The following is a 20,249-nucleotide window of genomic DNA, read 5'->3' as shown; positions in this document are numbered from 1 at the left end:
GCAAAATAAATAATGTAAATAATATGGGGATGAGGTAGTTGGGTGGGCTAATTACAGATGGGCTGTGTACAGGTGCAGTGATCGGTAAGCTGCTCTGACAACTGATGCTTAAAGTTAGTGAGGGAGATGAGTGTCTCCAGCTTCAGAGATTTTTACAGTTCATTCCAGTCATTTGCAGCAGAGAACTGGAAGGAATGGCGGCCAAAGGAGGTGTTAGCTTTGGGGATGACCAGTGAGATATACCTGCTGGAACGCATACTACGGGTGGGTGTTGCTATGGAGACCAATGAGCTACGATAAGGCAGGGATCTGCCTAGAAGTGATTTATAGATGACCTGGAGTCAGTGGGTTTGGCGACGAATATGTAGTGAGGGCCAGCCAACGAGAGCGTACAGGTCACAATGGTGGGTAGTATATGGGGCTTTGGTGACAAAACGGATGGCACTGTGATAGACTACATCCAATTTGCTGAGTAGAGTGTTGGAAGCTATTTTGTAAATGACATCGCCGAAGTCAAGGATCGGTAGGATAGTCAGTTTTACGAGGGCATGTTTAGCAGCATGAGTGAAGGAGGCTTTGTTGCGAAATAGGAAGCCGATTCTAGATTTAACTTTGGATTGGAGATGCTTAAAGTGAGTCTGGAAGGAGAGTTTACGGTCTAACCAGACACCTAGGTATTTGTAGTTGTCCACATATTTTAAGTCAGACCCGCCGAGTGTAGTGATTCGAGTCGGGCGGGCGGGTGCAAGCAGCATTCGATTGAAGAGCATGCATTTAGTTTTACTAGCGTTTAAGAGCAGTTGGAGGCCACGGAAGGAGTGTTGTATGGCATTGAAGCTCATTTGGAGGTTTGTTAACACCGTGTCCAATGAAGGGCCAGATGTATACAAAATGGTGTCGTCTGCGTAGAGGTGGATCTGAGAGTCACCAGCAGCAAGAGCGACATCATTGATATACACAGAGAAAAGTGTCGGCCCGAGAATTTAACCCTGTGGCACCCCCATAGACTGCCAGAGGTCCAGACAACAGGCCCTCCGATTTGACACATTGAACTCTATCTGAGAAGTAGTTGGTGAACCAGGCGAGGCAGCCATTTGAGAAACCAAGGCTATTTAGTCTGCCAATAAGAATGCGGTGATTGACAGTCAGAAGCCTTGGCCAGGTCGATGAAGACTGCTGCACAGCACTGTCTTTTATCGATTGCGGTTATTATATCGTTTAGGACCTTGAGCGTGGCTGAGGTGCACCCATGACCAGGTCGGAAACCAGATTGCATAGCGGAGACGATACGGTGGGATTCGAAATGGTCGGTGATCTGTTTGTTAACTTGGCTTTCAAAGACTTTCGAAGGGCAGGATGGATATAGGTCTGTAACAGTTTGGATCTAGAGTGTCACCCCCTTTGAAGAGGGGGATGACTGCGGCAACTTTCCAATCTCTGGGGATCTCAGACTATACGAAAGAGAGGTTGAACAGGCTAGTAATAGGGGTTGCGACAATTTCGGCAGCTAATTTTAGAAAGAAAGGGTCCAGATTGTCTAGCCCAGCTGATTTGTAGGGGTCCAGATTTAGCAGCTCTTTCAGGACATCAGCTATCTGAACTTGGGTGAAGGAGAAGTGGGGGGGGGGGGCATGGGCAGGTTGCAGCGGAGGGTGCCGAGCTGGTTGCCGGGGTAGGGATAGCCAGGTGGAAAGCATGGCCAGCCGTAGCAAAATGCTTATTGAAATTATCGTAGATTTATCGGTGGTGACAGTGTTTCCTAGCAGCAGTGCAGTGGGTAGCTGGGAGGAGGTGCTCTTATTCTCCATGGACTTTACAGTGTCCCAAAACTTGTTGGAGTTAGTGTTACAGGATGCAAATTTCTGTTTGAAAAAGCTAGCCTTTGCTTTCCTAACTGATTGTGTATATTAGTTCCTGACTTCCCTGAAAAGTTGCATATCGCGGGGGCTTTTCGATGCTAATGCAGTACGCCACAGGATGTTTTTGTGCTGGTCAAGGGAAGTCAAGTCTGGGGTGAACCAGGGGCTATATCTGTTCTTAGTTCTGAATTTTTTGAATGGGCATGCTTATTTAAGATGGAGAGAAAAGCTCTTTTGAAGAACATCCAGGCATCCTCTACTGACGGAATGAGGTCAATATCCATCCAGGATACCCGGCCCAGGTCAATTAGAAAGGCCTGCTCGCTGAAGTGTTTTAGGGAGCGTTTGACAGTGATGAGGGCAGTTCTATCTTTGGCAGTTCTATCTAGACGGAACATTTTGTAGTTCGGGATGGACATTTCTGAATTTTTGGTGGCCTTCCTAAGCCAAGATTCAGACACTGTTAGAACATCAGGGTTGGCAGTGTGCTAACGCAGTGAATAACTCAAACTTGGGGAGGAGGCTTCTGATGTTAACATGCAAGAAACCAAGGCTTTTACGGTTACAGAAGTCATCAAATGATAGTGCCTGGGAGGTAGGAATGATACAGGGGGCTACAGGGCCTGGGTTAACCTCTACATCACCAGAGGATCAGAGGAGGAATAGAGTAAGGATACGGCTAAAGGCTTTAAGAACTGGTCTTCTAGTGTGTTGGGTACAGAGAATAAAAGGGGCAGATTTCCGGGCGTTGTAGAGTAGATTCAGGGCATTATGTACAGACAAGGATATGGAAGGATATGAGTACAATGGAGGTACACCTAAGCATTGGGTAACGATGAAAGAGATAGCATCACTGGAGGTACCAATTGAGCCGGTCTCCGTGTGTATGGGGGTGGGACAAAGGAGCTCTTTGAGGCTGGTTGAGTGGGACTGGGGCCTCTACAGTGAAATTGTATAATAAGAACTAACTGGAACAGCAATAGGCAAGGCATATTGACATGGGAGAGAGGCATAACGCAATCACAGGTGTTATTCGAGAGGGCTAAGACAACAACTGATAATGGCGACGAAAGTTTGGGCTAAGGCTAAACAGATAAACAGGATGGGGTACCGTGTAAAGGAACAGTCCAGCAGGCATTAGCTGTGTAGCTGAGTGATCATAAGGTCCAGTGAACAGCAATAGGTAAGTCCGGGAGCAGTTCGTAGGCTGCTACAGCACAGGCGAGCAGGAGGCACGGCTGTTGATTGCACGTGCTAGCGGGCCGGGGCTAGCAGATGGATCTTCGTGGTCGTCGCAACGGGAAGCCTGTTGAAACCACATCAGACGATTACGTCGGCAGACCAGTCGTGATGGATCGGCGGGGCTCCGTGTCGACACTAGGAGGTCCCGTCCGGTGGACAGAGAGGTAGATAGCCGGGAGATGGGCCTGGCTCGAGGCTAGCTCAAGGCTAACTGGTGCGTCGGGACAGTGGTGATTAGCCAACAGCCATTCGGTTGCAGCTAGCTAGTTGCGATGATCCGGTGTTAAGGTCCAGCGATTCAGTGATAACGGCAGAAAATCCAATATGCTCTGGGTCGATATCACGCTGTGCAGACTGGCCGATAATTGTCCAGGCTAGAGCTGGCTGGTAGGTAGTGCAGGCCACGGACAGTGGTGAAGACTGCTAACGGTGGCTAATAGTAAGTAGCTAGTTAGCTGGCTAGCTGGCTAGTTTCAGCCGTATGTTCTTGATAAAAAATAAAGAAATAATAGAATCCGTTCCACATTGGGTGAGGCGGGTTGTAGGAAAGTATATTTAGTTAAAGGATGGAAAGTGAGAGAGAGAAATATATACGAAAAAAAGACAAAAAAAAACAAAAAAACTGGCTATTTACATGAGTACACAACAGAATACACGACCGCACTGCTACGCCATCTTGGTATGACGGCTGCGTGGTCCCGTGGTGTTTATACTTGCGTACCATTGTTTGTACAGATGAATGTGGTACCTTGAGCCGTTTGGAAATTGCTCCCAAGGGGCACTGAGTTTGAAGATAGGCCTTGAAATGCATCCACAGGTACACCTCCAATTGACTCACATGATGTCAATTAGCCTATCAGAAGCTTCTAAAGCCATGACATCATTTTCTGGAATTTTCCAAGCTGTGTAAAGGCACAGTCAACTTAGTGTATGTAAACTTCTGACCCACCGGAATTGTGATACAGTGAATTCTAAGTGAAATAATCTGTCTGTAAACAATTGTTGGAAAAATTACTTGTGTCATGCACAAAGTAGATGTCCTAACCGACTTGCCAAAACTATAGATTGTTAACAAGAAATTTGTGGAGTGGTTGAAAAACGAGTTTTAATGACTACAATCTAAGTGTATGTAAACCAGGGACGGCCTGTTCAATAGGGCGATATGGGCGACGCACTGCCAAACGGGAAAAGGAAGGGATTTTTTTTCTAATCAATTATATCACGGCAACAGTAGTTATCAGTGTTGTAATCTATACGTCTGATCTGCCACACTGCCACTAAATGTCGAATCAGGCTAAAGTCGTGCTTCAAATGGCTCCACCCCCTTTTGGGGCGATTTCAGTCAGATTGAAAATCGCCCAGAACTTCTGTCATAGACTCCCATGTAAAATCTATTTTTTTCAAATTTCAGAGCCTTCAATACAATCTCAATGGGTGTCTGTGGGCTTGCACTTACGCGCTTTCGTCATACGTTACGTAACCATGAACGTAACTGAGAAAAGAGTGGATTGTTTGAAAGAAGTTCCTTTTAATCGGCGAACAAATGAAGATAAATTGGCAACGAAACAATTAGGACCTCCCAGACCAAATTTAATAATTCAACAGGTTTCTACTAAAGGCGGAAAGTCCTACACCCGAGGATTTTCCAAAAATTGGTACGAACGAAAAAAGACATTGCCACTCACTCAACTGGATGACGAGGGATACAGGCTAGCTGTCCGCCGCCACAACGATGAGGTTAGTGTTGATAATCACAAGTTTACTGGATGTGGATATGGTGTAATAAAGGCAGTTTATTCAGAGGTAAATATATCTGGAATCGCGTTCACGGACCTGTTCGTCAAACTCTTAGGGAGCTATAAATTAAGCCCCATTACTTACCATATCAGATAAGAGAAATTGCTGCAGCTACATATATTTTACATCCTGGCCCTACATAGTTCACTATTTGCATCACTTACCAAAATATTACATGTGGTCATATATGCTTGGAAAGTGGAGATGCCATAGAACGTCAAAAAAGTAAACATTGCTGGAGACACATTGCCGTTTTGGAGAAGACATCGTGTTTGCTAGCGAAGAGATTTGTTGTGGCAAATGAACTTGGGCTGGGAATTGCCAGGAACCTCACGATAAGATATATGCATCAGCATTGCGAGTCTCATGATTCTATACGTATTGCGATTCGATACTGTGATTTTATTGCGCACCATATGTCTGTTGCAGAGGGATCAGAAAGCCATGAGAACGAGTTTTGATCAGTCATGGAAATAAAAGTGCTGAAAACAAATTGGCTCCCAATGTGAAAAGATTGAGAACAAGCTATGAAGGAACAATAATGGTGTTTTGGTGCAGGTACAGCCAACTAGCGCTAAAATATTGCGATATTGTCAATACAGTATATCGTAAAGTATCACTATGTAACTCGATTTCTTTCACCCCAATCCCTCAAATTAACGGTAAATAACTGAATTGTTTGCCCCACATTTAGCTAAGATGATTAGCTAGCCAGCTAAAATGTTTTAGTTAGTTAGCAGTCGCATCTACAATAGTTTACTGTCAATAACATGTCTCCAAAAATGACGTGGTGTCTCCAATTGTGTTGACATTTTACAATTGCAATGCGCATCCATGAGTATCCACTTTCTGTAGCTCAGCTGGTAGAGCATGGTGCTTGTAACGCCAAGGTAGTGGGTTCGATCCCCGGGACCACCCATACACAAAAATGTATGCACGCATGACTGTAAGTCGCTTTGGATAAAAGCGTCTGCTAAATGGCATATTATTATTATTATTATTATTATTATTATTATTATTATTATTATTATTATTATCTGAAGAGAGCCCCGAAACATTGTGTGCAGACATTTTATGCAATAAATGAAGTAGGTTCAATCTAGTAGTTCTGATCTTCTGATTGGTCCTGATGAGTTGGGCGAGGTCCCCTGCAGGCTACTGTCACTGTTGCATTGGCTCTGAGTCGGGTTCTCTGTCTTCAAATGTTCAGCCTAAGAGAGGGGATTTGTGTGTGTGTGTGTGTGTGTTTAACAGTGATGATGTGTGTGTGTGTGTGTGTGTTTAACAGTGATGATGTGTGTGTGTGTGTGTGTGTGTGTCCTCAGAGCAAGAACTCGTGAGTTGGAAGAACTGAGAGGCCTATGGCGTGGGTGTTGTCCTTGGCCACCTGCTGACAGGGCTGACAAGATAGGACCCTTTTGTCCATTGTTATTGGATAGGAACAGAACTTATAACCAGCTCCTGACCTAAATAGATCTTAGCACAACATTTTACTCAACATATCATATTCCATATTCACTATAACAAATATATTTACTACGACATTAGCAAGAACCGCCACATCCTCAGCCGGCTAATCCAGTGTGTGAAGTTTTGCGGAGTGTTTGAGTTAGCTTTGCGAGGCAAAGATGAAACTGAGGGCTCCACCAACCCTGGTAAGCCAACACTTTTGAGATCAGTCAATAAATGCTTCTGGTATTGACTTATATGCTGCCCCTGTCTTCATGTTGTTGCTGGACATATCTTTTTTTAAATGTGTGTAGGTCACCTAAATCATCAGAAAAATTGCCCCTCCTGAGAATTTTTTCAGGAGCCGCCACTGATGTAAACTTCCGACTTCAACTGTATATTCACCTTTTTTCTCTTTGCATTTTCAAGGAAATACACATTGCTACTCAATCTGTATTCATCTTGTGACTTCTCCTTGGAAGAAGGAGAGAGGGACTCTAGGAGGGACGTAAAGGAGTTGATGAAATCCTGTTAAGACATAGACAATCAGGTGAGAGGAGGTCCTAACTAGTCAATGACCTAAATTGATTGATCATGTACAAGGGAGGAGCCGAAACCTGCAGACACTGTGGCCTTTAAGGACTGGAGTTGCACACATGTTATAGAACAACATGAAAAAGAAAGTGAAAGACTAATAATGCATTGTTGGTAAATGGTGACAGACTGACTGATCTGCAAGTAATAATAAGTATTTATTTGTTATGCAAAGTGATTTGTAGATCAGTCGGTCTGCATGTGGAGGAGGATGAAGACCTTTAGTTATGTGCAGGACAAAGTAAAACACACACGATGTCAATGACATGCAGCTTTTCTTCTCATAGACAGGGGAGGTTACTATGTGAAGGAATGTGTTATGATTGGAAGTTGTCTCTTTATGTTTCTTTTGAGATGGTATGGCCTCTGAGGACCCCCAAGACCAACTGGATGAGGCTATTAAAAAGGCAGAACGGCTTGCTGAGGAGCTCAACCAAGAGAAGGACCAACAAGCCCAACTGGAAGTGGCCATTAACGACGCAAAAAGGCTGGCTGAGGAGCTCAACCCAGAACCGGTAATATAACCCCTATAACTCCCATACGTGCACAAATATTCCCAACACACCCCCAGGACCACAGCGTTATGATTTATCATTGCAATTTGTTTGTCAAAGTAGAGGCCACATGGCACAAATGTAAATTTAAACGGAGACTTAGTGATATGACCTGATCACGGGCATCAATGATATTAAGCATGAGGCACAAGGGTACACTTGTTAGCATCCTTGTGAACATCTACACATGTTAGCTGTGTGAGTGACCCAGAACGTGGGTCTACTGCAGGTGCCTTTCCTCATCTGAAAAATCACTTTACCTTATGTGAAAATAAAGGTATTGCTTGTGCTCCGTATGTGTGCAAGCCATGCTTGTGAGAGACTTTTATTAGTGGGCCAGCCATGATAATTGAAATGCACTTTTTAGGAAAATAAGAAGAAAAAGACAAACAAGCCTACAGGTATTAGGTTCAGATGGAGACAAAGGGATGAGAGAGGACAGATTGTTCCTCAAACCAGGAAGTGAACTACATCCACTTCTCTTGGTAACTTTCATCCCGTCTAGGTGTTTCATTTTATTCGTCCCTGATATGACTTTTTCCTTTCAAACATACTGTATCATAGCATATCAAACGTTTGTTGCCGTGCCATAGGACGGTCTAGTGCCCTCTACCTACAGCACATAATACATTACATGCAAGTGTGATCCCACCTTTCCCTGTCTCTAACTGTTCTTGTCTGTCTCTAATTAAAATAAATATTTAACGAAAGGAGAGTCAGAACTCTAGCAAATATTTTGAATATTTTTTTCAGCTCCAAGGGACAGTACATCAAGAGCCAGACCAGTGCAAACTTTTGGGCCAGTCACTGAGGAGGAAGAATCAGGTGTTGATGAGCGATTTGAATAGATGAATCTATACAATTCCTTGTTATTCAGTGACCTTGTAATTTTTTTAAAATTAAAGCCTTAATTGGTTGAAACGATAACAAAGCACCCTACCCTCCCCTGTTTTGGTAAAAAGCTGAGTGATTGGGTTGGGTAAATGAAACCACTTTCAATTTATAGACAGAGCTATGGATGCAAGAACTTACATCAATGATATTTAAATAACAGTTTTAAGCATGTTTTAAGGCTATACAGTGTTTTTTAAAAGATTTACTTTGTTTGCAAACATTTGACTAAAAGAAGCTTATATTTTTGGTTCTAATGGAGTACGACAGTTGATCTAAGCTCATGAGGCATTAATACGTTATAATCTTCAAGAATCAATGGGTACATATCATTAATATAAGTCAAAGAATGGCTGTATCAACTTCTGAATGCCCCTTTTAAGTCTGATCCTTTTTTGCATATCTTATTTTAGAGACAAGGACCAGTGGATTGGAATCGACTCCAGTTTTTAGCATTGATGAAGAAATAGGTACGTTTTAAATAGTTTCAGTCAAAATTGGGGTAATCTTGGTGTTTGAATTATACTCTACTACATATTTATTTTGACAGTGATGCAACATTTTTAAATGTGTCTCTATTCTCCACAATTTGGGATTTGAGATCAAATGTTTGATAGGAGGTTACATGACAGAATGTCACCTTTTATTTTAGGGTATTTTCAGACATATCTGATTTACCATTTAGAAATGAAAGCACTTTATATGTCTAGTCTCCCCCCCCATTTGAAAATGTCATAAGTATTTGGACACATATCACTTAGTGGGTTAAGTTGTCAAAAGTTTAGTATTTGGTCCCATATTCCTTGCACACAATGACCACATCAGGCGTGTGACTCTACAAACTTGTTGGATGCATTTATAGCTTGTTTTGGTTGTTTCAGGTTATGTTTTGCCCAATAGGAACTGTATGGCGAATGATGACGGGTGTCATTAGCTTTCTAATTGAGTAAATAAGATACTTCTGTTTTTTGTTTTTTTTTGGGGGGGGGGGGGGTATGATTTTTGTTCCTCTAATTTTCTCACTCCTCATCATTCATTAATGATTATCCATAATCATGGGAGCATCCACATTAATGTAAAAGTGTTCACAAATATCTTATATTCTTACAAAATTACACATTATTCATCATTCAGTTCCTATTGGGCACAATATAATCTGAAACACAACCAAAACAAGCTGTAAATGTATCCAACTAGTTTGTAGATTCACAAGCTTGATGTAGTCATTGTGTTCTAGGAATATGGGCCCAAATACTAAACTTTAATACATACATGAAATGTGTCTAAATACTTATGACATCATCAAATGGTGGGGCTAGTTGCAAGTTGTATTAGTCGTATGTACAGGATACTGATGGTAACACCATCCAACGAAATGCTTACTTGCAGATTCCTTCTCGACAATGCAATTCAAAATGCTGGCAGAGCTTTTTCCTGCACAATTCCTTTAATATGAAGCAATCTGCCATTCCACATTATGGAATTAATCTTAGTTGAATTCATTCAAATCCACTATTGGAATGTTTACACAGTGTCTTTCCTTTTGAAACCACTGTCTGTAATTGTGGAAGCTGGAAGAATTTGCCTTTGAGGAGAGTTTACTCTGTAGTCAAAATACACTGAGTGTACAAAACATTCCTAATATTGAGTTGCACTCCCTTTTGCCCTCAATTCGTCGGGGCATGGACTCTACAAGGTGTCAAGCGTTCCACTGGGATGCTCGCCAATGTGGACTCCTGAGTGGCGCAGTGGTCTAAGGTACTGCATCTCAGTGCTTGAGGCGTCACTACAGACCCCCTGGTTCGATTCCAGGCTGTATCACAACCGGCCGTGATTGGTCCCATAGGGCGGCGCACAATTGGCCCAGCGTCGTCCGGGTTTGGCCGGTGTAGGCCGTCATTGTAAATAAGAATTTGTTCTTAACTGACTTGCCTAGTTAAATAAAATAAAATAAATAAATGACCAAGGTGGGAGGAAAAACACAAGTCAGGTGTATTCATAATGTAGTCCCCTGTAGCTCAGTTGGTAGAGCATGGCGCTTGCAACACCAGGGTTGTGGGTTCGTTTCCCACGGGGGGCCGGTATGAAAAATGTATGCACTCACTAACTGTAAGTCCCTCTGGATAAGAGTGTCTGCTAAATGACAACAACAAAAAAAATGTTTGACCCAAATGCTTCCCGCAGTTGTGTCAAGTTGGCTGGATGTCCTTTGGGTGGTGGACAATTCTTGATATACACGGGAAACTGTTAATCATGAAATAACCAGGAGCGTTGCAGTTCTTGACACAAACCGTTGCACCTGGCACCTACTACCATGCCTTGTTCAAAGGCACTTAAATATTTTGTCTTGCCAATTAACCCTCTGAATGGCACACATACACAACCGATTTCTCATTTGTTTCAAGGCTTAAACATCCTTCTTTAACCGGTCTCCTCCCTTTATCTACACTGATTGAAGTGGATTTAACAAGTGACATCAATAAGGGATCATGGCTTTCACCTGGTCAGTCTGTCAGGGAAAGATAATGTTTTGTAAACTCAGTGTGTTTTTGCTGTTTTAAGAACATTCAGAATTTCTATTCGACGATGGGATCAAGTTCTATTGTGTGATATTCCATTTTAGACTTAATGCTCAATATTTTGGTCTGCCCTGTAATTTAATTTACTGTAGAATCAAAGCTGAGGTTTTTGGCTTGTCACACCATAGATTGTGCAGATATATTTGCTGTCACCTATTTACAGCCCTATGTGCGATTTAATAGATTAATTATATAATATTCCTAATTTAATCCTTTTCCTTTTTTATTGTGTTTTCAAAAAAAGCAATACTTCATCGAGAAATTAACATCCTCCTAGCTGACTTAGAAGACCCTGAGTGTGAAAAAATCCACTTTTCCGTTATTTATTTTGTATAATTTTTTGAAACAAGTTATTTTTTTCATTTCACTTCACCAATTTGGACTATTTTGTGTATGTCCATTACATGAAATCCAAATAAAAATCAATTTAAATTATAGGTTGTAATGCAACAAAATAGGAAATACACCAAGGGGGGATGAACGCTTTTGCAAGGCACTGTAGATGGATGATTTTAAATATGTTATTGGACCATAAACAGATATGGCTCATTAACCTTTACGGACCAAATAATGATTCTTTGAAAATATATATAATAAATTATCAACCCTGCAAGCAATACAAGACTATTATTATGGTGGGAGATTATTACATTTACATTTTAGTCATTTAGCAGACGCTCTTATCCAGAGCGACTTACAGAAGCAATTAGGGTTAAGTGCCTTGCTCAAGGGCACATCGACAGATTTTTCACCTAGTCGGCTCGGGGATTAGAACCAGCGACCTTTCGGTTACTGGCACAACGCTCTTACCCACTAAGCTACCTGCCGCCCCATAATACCGTTTTAAATACCTCAATGGACCATAAAGGAAATCCCACTACAAACTATCACCCTCATGCTCTTAAGGAAATAATGAAATCATGGATATATTGGAACTAGTGGATATATGGAGGCTTAAATATCGTGACCTAGTGAGATATACATGGCGGAGGCTCAATCAAGCTAGTCATCAAAAGTTAAAAAATTGTTGATAGGGGACAGAATGCGGTTGGACCATCAGATAATTGGCATATACATGACTCTTACTGAATTTCCACGTGGGCGAGGATATTGGAAATTTTATCAAAGCTTATTGGGTGATAACTTGTTTTTAACTAGGACAGATGAATTTATAACTGCATTTTTACTTCATAACATGGGTACAGCAAATCCCCTTATTGTATGGGACACTTTTAAATGTGCCTTTTAGAGGCCATGCAATTCAGTACCCATCTCTAAAACAAAAGCAATTTAGGTCAAAAGAGTCCATACTAACATAGGAAATAGAAGGTCTAACAGAACAGATAGATAGCAATAAAAACTGTACCATAGAGGCTCAGAATAAGTTAGAGGAAAAACAAAAAGAAATGGAGGAACTTATTCAAGAAAGATCAAGTGTAATATATTATAAAAAAATATGGATGGAATATGGGGAAAAATGCACCAAATTCTTTTTTTAATCTTCAACATAGAAATGCTACCAAAAAATAATTTACTGAAACTGGTTACAAATGACGGAGTCACCCATGATTCACCAAATTATATTTTGAAAGAGGAAGCAAAGTACTTTAAGCATATGTTTTCATTTCAGTCTCCTTCATCTCCTCTAACCGAAGCTAATTGTATGGGGAAAAAATTATATCGCTAATGTAAAATTAACAGCCGTACAGAAAGATTCATGTGAAAGCCAAATTACAGAGGAGGAACTTCTTGATGCAATTAAAGCCTTTAAGTCCGGGAAAACTCCAGGGCTGGATGGCATACCAGTTGAGTTATACCAAACCTTTTTTGATATACTCAGAGGACCGTTAATAGCATGTTTTAACCACTCCTATGTAAATGGTAGATTATCAGACACTCAACAAGAAGGCCTGATTTCATTATTACTGAAACAGGATACAAGTGGGAAATATAAAGATCCAGTCCATTAAAAACATTTGAGTCCCCTTACACTTCAGTGTTGTGATGCAAAAATTCTAGCAAAATGTATAGCGCATAGAATTAAAAAGGTATTGTCGGACATTATTCATTCTAATCAGACAGGTTTTTTACATGATTCATGTTTTCTTTTAAATCCACAACTTGGATCCCCACAGCTTCATAGAGGATCTAGATAATTTTCCTAACCTCTCTGGATTACAACCAAATTATGATATGTGTACTATATTATGTATTGGATCACTAAAAAATACAACTTTTACATTACCGTGTAGTTTACCAATAAAATGGTCTGATGGTGATGTGGATATACTCGGTATACATATCCCGAAATAAATAAATGATCTCACTCCAATACATTTTTTTATAGAAAGTTAGCAAAAATAGATAAGATCTTGCTACCATGGAGAGGTAAATACCTGTCTATTTGTGGAAAAATCCCCCTGATTAACTCTTTAGTGATATCCCAGTTTACCTATTCCCTTATGGTCTTGCCTACACCTAACGAACAGTTTTTTCAATTATATGATAAAAAAAGATTCCATTTAATTTGGAACAGCAAGCCAGACAAAATTAAACGGGCCTATTTGTATAATGAATATGAATTCGGTGAGTAGAAATGATTAAATATTAAAGCATTAGACCTCTCACTAAAAGCTTCAGTCATACAAAAGTTATACTTAAATCCGAACTGGTTCTCTAGCAAATTAGTAAGAATGACTCACCCAATGCTCAAGAATGGCCTTTTTCCCTTTATTCAGATTACAACCTCTCACTTTCAGTTATTTGAAAAGGAAAGCATCTCCCAAATATTGCTCTTTCTAAAACAAGCCATAGAAAGTTGGTTGCAATTTCAATTTAATCCACCAGAAAGGACAGAACAAATAATATAACAAATGTTGTGGTTAAACTCAAATATACTAATTGATAAATAAAACATAACATATAATAAAAATGTAAAAAGTTATAATCTTCGTAAATTATATCATAGGTAGGACTGGTGGAGTTATGTCGCACATGCAGCTAACAAAAACATATGGAAATGTCTGCTCTACCCAAAATTACAACCAACTAATTGCAGCATTACTGCAAAAATGGAAGAGGAAAGTGGAAGGGGGAAAAAGTAAGGAACTTGTCTGTCGGCCCTGCATTAAAGACCATCATTGTTTAATGAAAATTGTGATAAATAAAAAAGTATACCAGTTTCATTTAAGGATTCCAAAATGTACAGCCGTCCAATATAGATAGAAATAGTTGGGAAGAGATTTTTGACGTACCGATTCCATGGCACAAGGTTTATGAACTGATACGCAAAACGACGCCAGATTCAAAACTTATAATTTTTAAATTTACATTTATTATACACATTTCTTGCAAACAATAGAATGTTATTTATATGGGGGATACAACCTTCCCAGCTTTGCAGATTTTGCTGTTAAGAGACAGAATCATTAGATCATTTGTTTTTGTACTGTCCATTTGTAGCTTGTTTTTGGTCACAGGTCCAGGAATGGCTGAAGAATTGCAATATTTACCTGGAGCTAACCCTGCAGATAGCACTACTAGGTGATCTGAAAAGTCATAGTCAGTCGATAAATAATATAATAATACTTTTAGCAAAAATATTTATTTTCAATTTACAATCTGTAGAAACAATGAGAATAGAAAGGTTCAGAACTTTTGTGAAACATCACAGCACAGTTGAAAAATATATGGCAATTAGAAATCCAATATGGATGGTGTTAAGAAATAGATGGGAGGGGTTGAATGGAGCTGAAGGTTGGGACTAATAACAACTAACAACCATTAATAACAAGATAACTAATGTAAAACATACTGTGTCCGTAAGACGTTTATAGGTTAAGAACTTTTATTAAAGAGCACAGTTTGAAAGATATGGCATATAGAAGCAAACCGGATGGACATCATGATAATGATCGGAGAGGCTGAGGGTAGAGGAAGGACAGGAGTAAAAACAAACAAAATATAACAATTGTAAAATAGACTGTGTCCATAAAATGAATATAGTATGTATAAGCTGGAAGTAGAGGCCTAAGTGTTGTTGTTCACTAGTTTACTCCACTTAGGGGAGGGGTGGTAGGGTAAGAAAGTAATAAAGGATTTATTTTATATTTTTTTAAGGACGCATATGCATGTATATATTTATGTATTTATATGTGTATGTACAGTGAGGGAAAAAAGTATTTGATCCCATGCTGATTTTGTAAGTTTGCCCACTGACAAAGACATGATCAGTCTATAATTTTAATGGTAGGTTTATTTGAACAGTGAGAGACAGAATAACAACAAAAAAATCCAAAAAAACGCATGTCAAAAATGTTATAAATTGATTTGCATTTTAATGAGGGAAATAAGTATTTGACCCCTCTGCAAAACATGACTTAGTACTTGGTGGCAAAACCCCTGCTGGCAATCACAGAGGTCAGACATTTCTTGTAGTTGGCCACCAGGTTTGCACACATCTCAGGAGGGATTTTGTTCCACTCCTCTTTGCAGATCTTCTCCAAGTCATTAAGGTTTCGAGGCTAACGTTTGGCAACTCGAACCTTCAGCTCCCTCCACAGATTTTCTATGGGATTAAGGTCTGGAGACTGGCTAGGCCACTCCAGGACCTTAATGTGCTTCTTCTTGAGCCACTCCTTTGTTGCCTTGGCCGTGTGTTTTGGGTCATTGTCATGCTGGAATAACCATCCACGACCCATTTTCAATGCCCTGGCTGAGGGAAGGAGGCTCTCACCCAAGATTTGATGGTACGTGGCCCCGTCCATTGTCCCTTTGATGTGGTGAAGTTGTCCTGTCCCCTTAGCAGAAAAACACCCCCAAAGTTTCCACCTCCATGTTTGACGGTGGGGATGGTGTTCTTGGGGTCATAGGCAGCATTGCTCCTCCTCCAAACACGGCGAGTTGAGTTGATGCCAAAGAGCTCGATTTTGGTCTCATCTGACCACAACACTTTCACCCAGTTCTCCTCTGAATTATTCAGATGTTCATTGGCAAACTTCAGAAGGGCCTGTATATGTGCTTTCTTGAGCTGGGGGACCTTGCGGGCACTGCAGGATTTCAGTCCTTCACGGCGTAATGTGTTACCAATTGTTTTCTTGGTGACTATAGTCCCAGCTGCCTTGAGATCATTGACAAGATCCTCCCGTGTAGTTCTGGGCTGATTCCTCACCGTTCTCATGATCATTGCAACTCCCCGAGGTGAGATCTTGCATGGAGCCCCAGGCCGAGGGAGATTGACAGTTATTTTGTGTTTCTTCCATTTGCGAATAATCGCACCAACTGTTGTCACCTTCTCACCAAGCTGCTTGGCGATGGTCTTGTAAGCCATTCCAGCCTTGTGTAGGTCTACAATCTTGTCCCTGACATCCTTGGAGAGCTCTTCGTCTTGGCCATGGTGGAGAGTTTGGAATCTAATTGATTGATTGCTTCTGTGGACAGGTGTCTTTTATACAGGTAACAAACTGTATAAAAAAATCTGCTCATTACCTGTATAAAAGACACCTGGGAGCCAGAAATCTTTCTGATTGAGAGGGGGTCAAATACTTATTTCCCTCATTAAAATGCAAATCAATTTATAACATTTTTGACATATGTTTTTCTGGATTTTTTTGTTGTTATTCTGTCTCACTGTTCAAATAAACCTACCATTAAAATTATAGACTGATCATTTCTTTGTCAGTGGGCAAACGTACAAAATCAGCAGGGGATCAAATACTTGTTTCCCTCACTGTATATGTGTGTATGTATTTTATATATATATATATATATATATATATATATATATATATATATATATATATATATATATATATATATATATATATATATATATATATATATATATATATATATATGTATATGTATATATTTGCCCAAAAATATATGGGGGATTGGATGTGATGCAGACAATTACATTGATGGAAGCTACAATCTATCTGCAATATTAAAGCTGATCTACCCCCTAAAAAAGTAAAATTATAATAATACATAAAGAAATAAAGTAATTACAACTGAAACTTGGCCACGTTCACTGTCTTCTTGGTAAACAACTCCAGTGTAGATTTGGCCTTGTGTTTTAGGTTATTGTCTTTCTGAAAGGTGAACTCCTCTCCCAGTGTCTGGTAAAGCAGACTATATATAGTAGGTTTTCCTCTAGGATTTTGCCTGCTTAGCTCCATCCCGCTACCTTTTTATCCTGAAAAACTCCCCAGCCTTTGCCGATGTCAAGCATACCCATACCACGATGCAGCCACCACCATGCTTGAAAATAAAGAGTCAGTTACTCAGTGATGTGTTGTGTTGGATTTGCCCCAAACATAAGGCTTTATATTTAGGCCAAAAAGTGTATTCCTTTGCTGTGTTTTTTTTGCAGTATTACTTTAGTGCCTTGTTGCATACAGGATGTATGTTTTGGAATATTTTTTATTCTGTATGTTTATTCTTCTTTTCACTCTGTCATTTAGGTTAATATTGTGGAGTCACTACAATGTTGTTGATCCATCCTCTGTTTTCTCCCATCACAGCCATTGAACTCCATAGCTATTTTAAAATCACCAATAGCCTCATGGTGACATTCCTGAGCAGTTTCCTTCCTGCCCTGCAGCTCAGTTCAGAATGACGACTGTATCTTTTGATGTGTCTGGGTGGTTTAATACATCACCCACAGCATAATTATTAACTTGACCATGCTTAAAGAGATATTCAACGTCTGATTTGTTATCGTTGCCCATCTACCAATCACTGCCCTTCTTTCTGAGGCTTTAGTGATGAATGGGTTAGTTCATAACCCGCAGTCCCCGCGGTTATAAACACGGGGCGGGCGGGTTTAGGATAATGAAATATTGTGTGGATGAAGGGCGGGTTGAATAAAGAGAAAACGATGCATACAAAATCCATGAATGTACAGTATATTTCTTATGCATTTCATATCTGTAGGCTACATTGAGGTTTTTCTTTCATTATTTTCATCTAGCGTTGCCTAAAGGCATCTGCATACTAGGTTCGGTTTATTCCTAGCAGAACTCGGCTAGGCGAAGTGTACGTCTGTGCCTCGCATACTCCCTTAAAAGACCTTAGCTTTTAAAAAAACGGCAATAGTACTGTTTGTCCCTCCTCAAAATAGTCTGAATTAATCTAAGATAACTCAAGAAATCTGTAATTAATTCTGACATTGTTGCCGGAGGTCTTCGCGCAATTTTATATCTAACTAAGATGTTGGGTGTACTATTTCTCAAGTGAAAAAATGTGAATCACCGACGAAGTGGCGTAAATATATGCAGTAACTGTTTCGAACTGTTTCGGATGGGAAGCATGCAGATGCCTTTAGCCTAAGCTTTATAGCCTAACTGTAGCGTGCCAAATACACGCCAAATGCTTAAAGTCGATCCACTGAGGCAAAAAGGACAATGTCGGAGTTGAATTCAATAAGAGAAATGAAATGGAGAGTTTAAGATAAATAGAAGGGAAGGCCAGAACAGTAGTCTAATGTTTGGAAAGATTTGGTGAAGTGGTAAAAGAGGATGATAGCAGTGCCGTGTTATGTGTGATGAGGTGCTATACAAATTCAACAGTCACAAGACGGGGACTTTAAAGTGGCACGTCAAGGGAATTGTACTGTCCAGGGCCAAGTTTCCCGATAGCAATGGAATTCAGGCTTATGAGTGTTTTAATGATGCATCTTTCCTACAATGGCCGAAGATGTAACATGCATTTCCCAAAACACCACGCAGAGAGAATGGTCGCTAAGTGTGTCGTTGGCGCATGTGTCGATACTTATAGGATCGAAAGAAAGGGAGCACTGCTCTTGGATCAGCTTACTCCATTCAAATCTTTCCTTAACATTAGAATTATCTCACAATACTGACGATGGTCAACTCCTAGAGAGATATTACCACCTAAGGCTGCAAATATTGAGTCTGCTTTTTCTAATGCTTACCTAATAAAAATGTATTAAATCACCGATTTGGCACATCACTGTGCACATGTTAGGATCGGACCGGCTCCACGAGGGGGCAAAAGGGGGCTTAGCCCCCTCAGGTGAAACTTGTGCCACTTCAGTTTTGGTTTTATGTCCCTATATAAAAATTGCAAATGATTGTGATTGACAAGTTGGCGCAAAATCTGTATCTCCACTGCGCTGTGTCAGCACAACGGACAGAGCGAACTGCGGTGTGTATAGGGGGGCTATGGAAAGCCACTGGGGTGGTTAGGTATGACTCCTTTCCATAAAGAGCGGGGAAAAACGCTTCTCATCTGTGGTAGGCTAAGTGAATAACGTGATATGCCTCCGCCTGTAATATTTGATTTTTATTTATAAGGGCGGAGTCAAATTTACCATTGAAGCTGCTTCACTGAACTCTGCCTCACGCCCCACCACTACAGAGTTTAGTTAGCTTCTTAGCTAGCTGTAAAAAACGTTAGTGTTATTAGCCTTAGCCTATTTAGCTAACTCGAAACCAGCAAATCTGTCACTGCCACGATGGATATCAGAAATTGGCGTCGTCAAAGTACCTAAACAAGGCCAAAGGAGAAGGGGACACCTGGCTACTGTGTCAGTGGTTGTTAAAAGTTGTGACAGCATTGTGAAGTTCCTCTCAGACATCAAGTGCACGCGTTTGAACAACACAGAAGTAAGACTCGAGGCTACAGGGCAGCTGAAGGCGGAGACGGACCACCATGGTGCACAGAATCCTCAGTCTTCTCGATCCTCCAAACAAATTACTCCAGGCAAAAGAAAACGATCTTTACACTGGAGTCAAAGTGGTCCGCAGTGCGTTAGAGTGCGTCGAGAAGCTGAGTTGTGACAGCATTTGAACTAGGGGAGGGTTTGGCCGGCAGGGATGTGGGTTCGTTTCCCACGGGGGGCCAGTATGGGGGAAGAAAAAAAAAAAAAAAAAAAAAAAAAAACATGTATGCATTCACTAACTGTAGGTAGCTCTGGATAAGAGCGTCTGCTAAATGACTAAAATGTAAAATGTAAATGTACAGTGGGGGGAAAAAAGTATTTAGTCAGCCACCAATTGTGCAAGTTCTCCCACTTAAAAAGATGAGAGAGGCCTGTAATTTTCATCATAGGTACACGTCAACTATGACAGACAAAATGAGAATTTCTTTCCCAGAAAATCACATTGTAGGATTTTTTATGAATTTATTTGTAAATTATGGTGGAAAATGTGTATTTGGTCAATAACAAAAGTTTCTCAATACTTTGTTATATACCCTTTGTTGGCAATGACACAGGTCAAACGTTTTCTGGCCCATTCCTCCATGCAGATCTCCTCTAG

At 40.4% G+C, this 20,249-nt stretch overlaps 1 long non-coding RNA gene across 6 annotated transcripts in view; it reads left to right on the top strand.

Moving 5' to 3' along the window:
• The window catches only part of LOC311113215, a 29,457-nt gene that overhangs the window by 1,636 nt on the left and 7,572 nt on the right, over nt 1–20,249 (top strand). The window contains exons 2-6 of one of the 6 annotated variants that reach the window (XR_014610990.1): nt 6,777–6,897; nt 7,296–7,456; nt 8,249–8,320; nt 8,800–8,856; nt 17,490–17,838. This is a non-coding gene — a long non-coding RNA (uncharacterized lncRNA). Of the gene's footprint in view, nt 1–6,469; nt 6,554–6,776; nt 6,898–7,295; nt 7,457–8,248; nt 8,857–11,209; nt 15,577–17,489; nt 17,839–20,249 lie in introns of those variants that run through there. The other 5 variants (XR_014610992.1, XR_014610988.1, XR_014610991.1 and 2 more) reach the window with 5 other exon arrangements.

This window comes from Coregonus lavaretus (genome assembly GCF_964263955.1).
Source record: "Coregonus lavaretus genome assembly, chromosome: 39".
In the NCBI taxonomy this organism is placed as follows: domain Eukaryota; kingdom Metazoa; phylum Chordata; class Actinopteri; order Salmoniformes; family Salmonidae; genus Coregonus; species Coregonus lavaretus.
The sequence above is the reverse complement of the archived record's forward strand: the minus strand, read 5'-3'. Positions and strand labels throughout refer to the sequence as shown.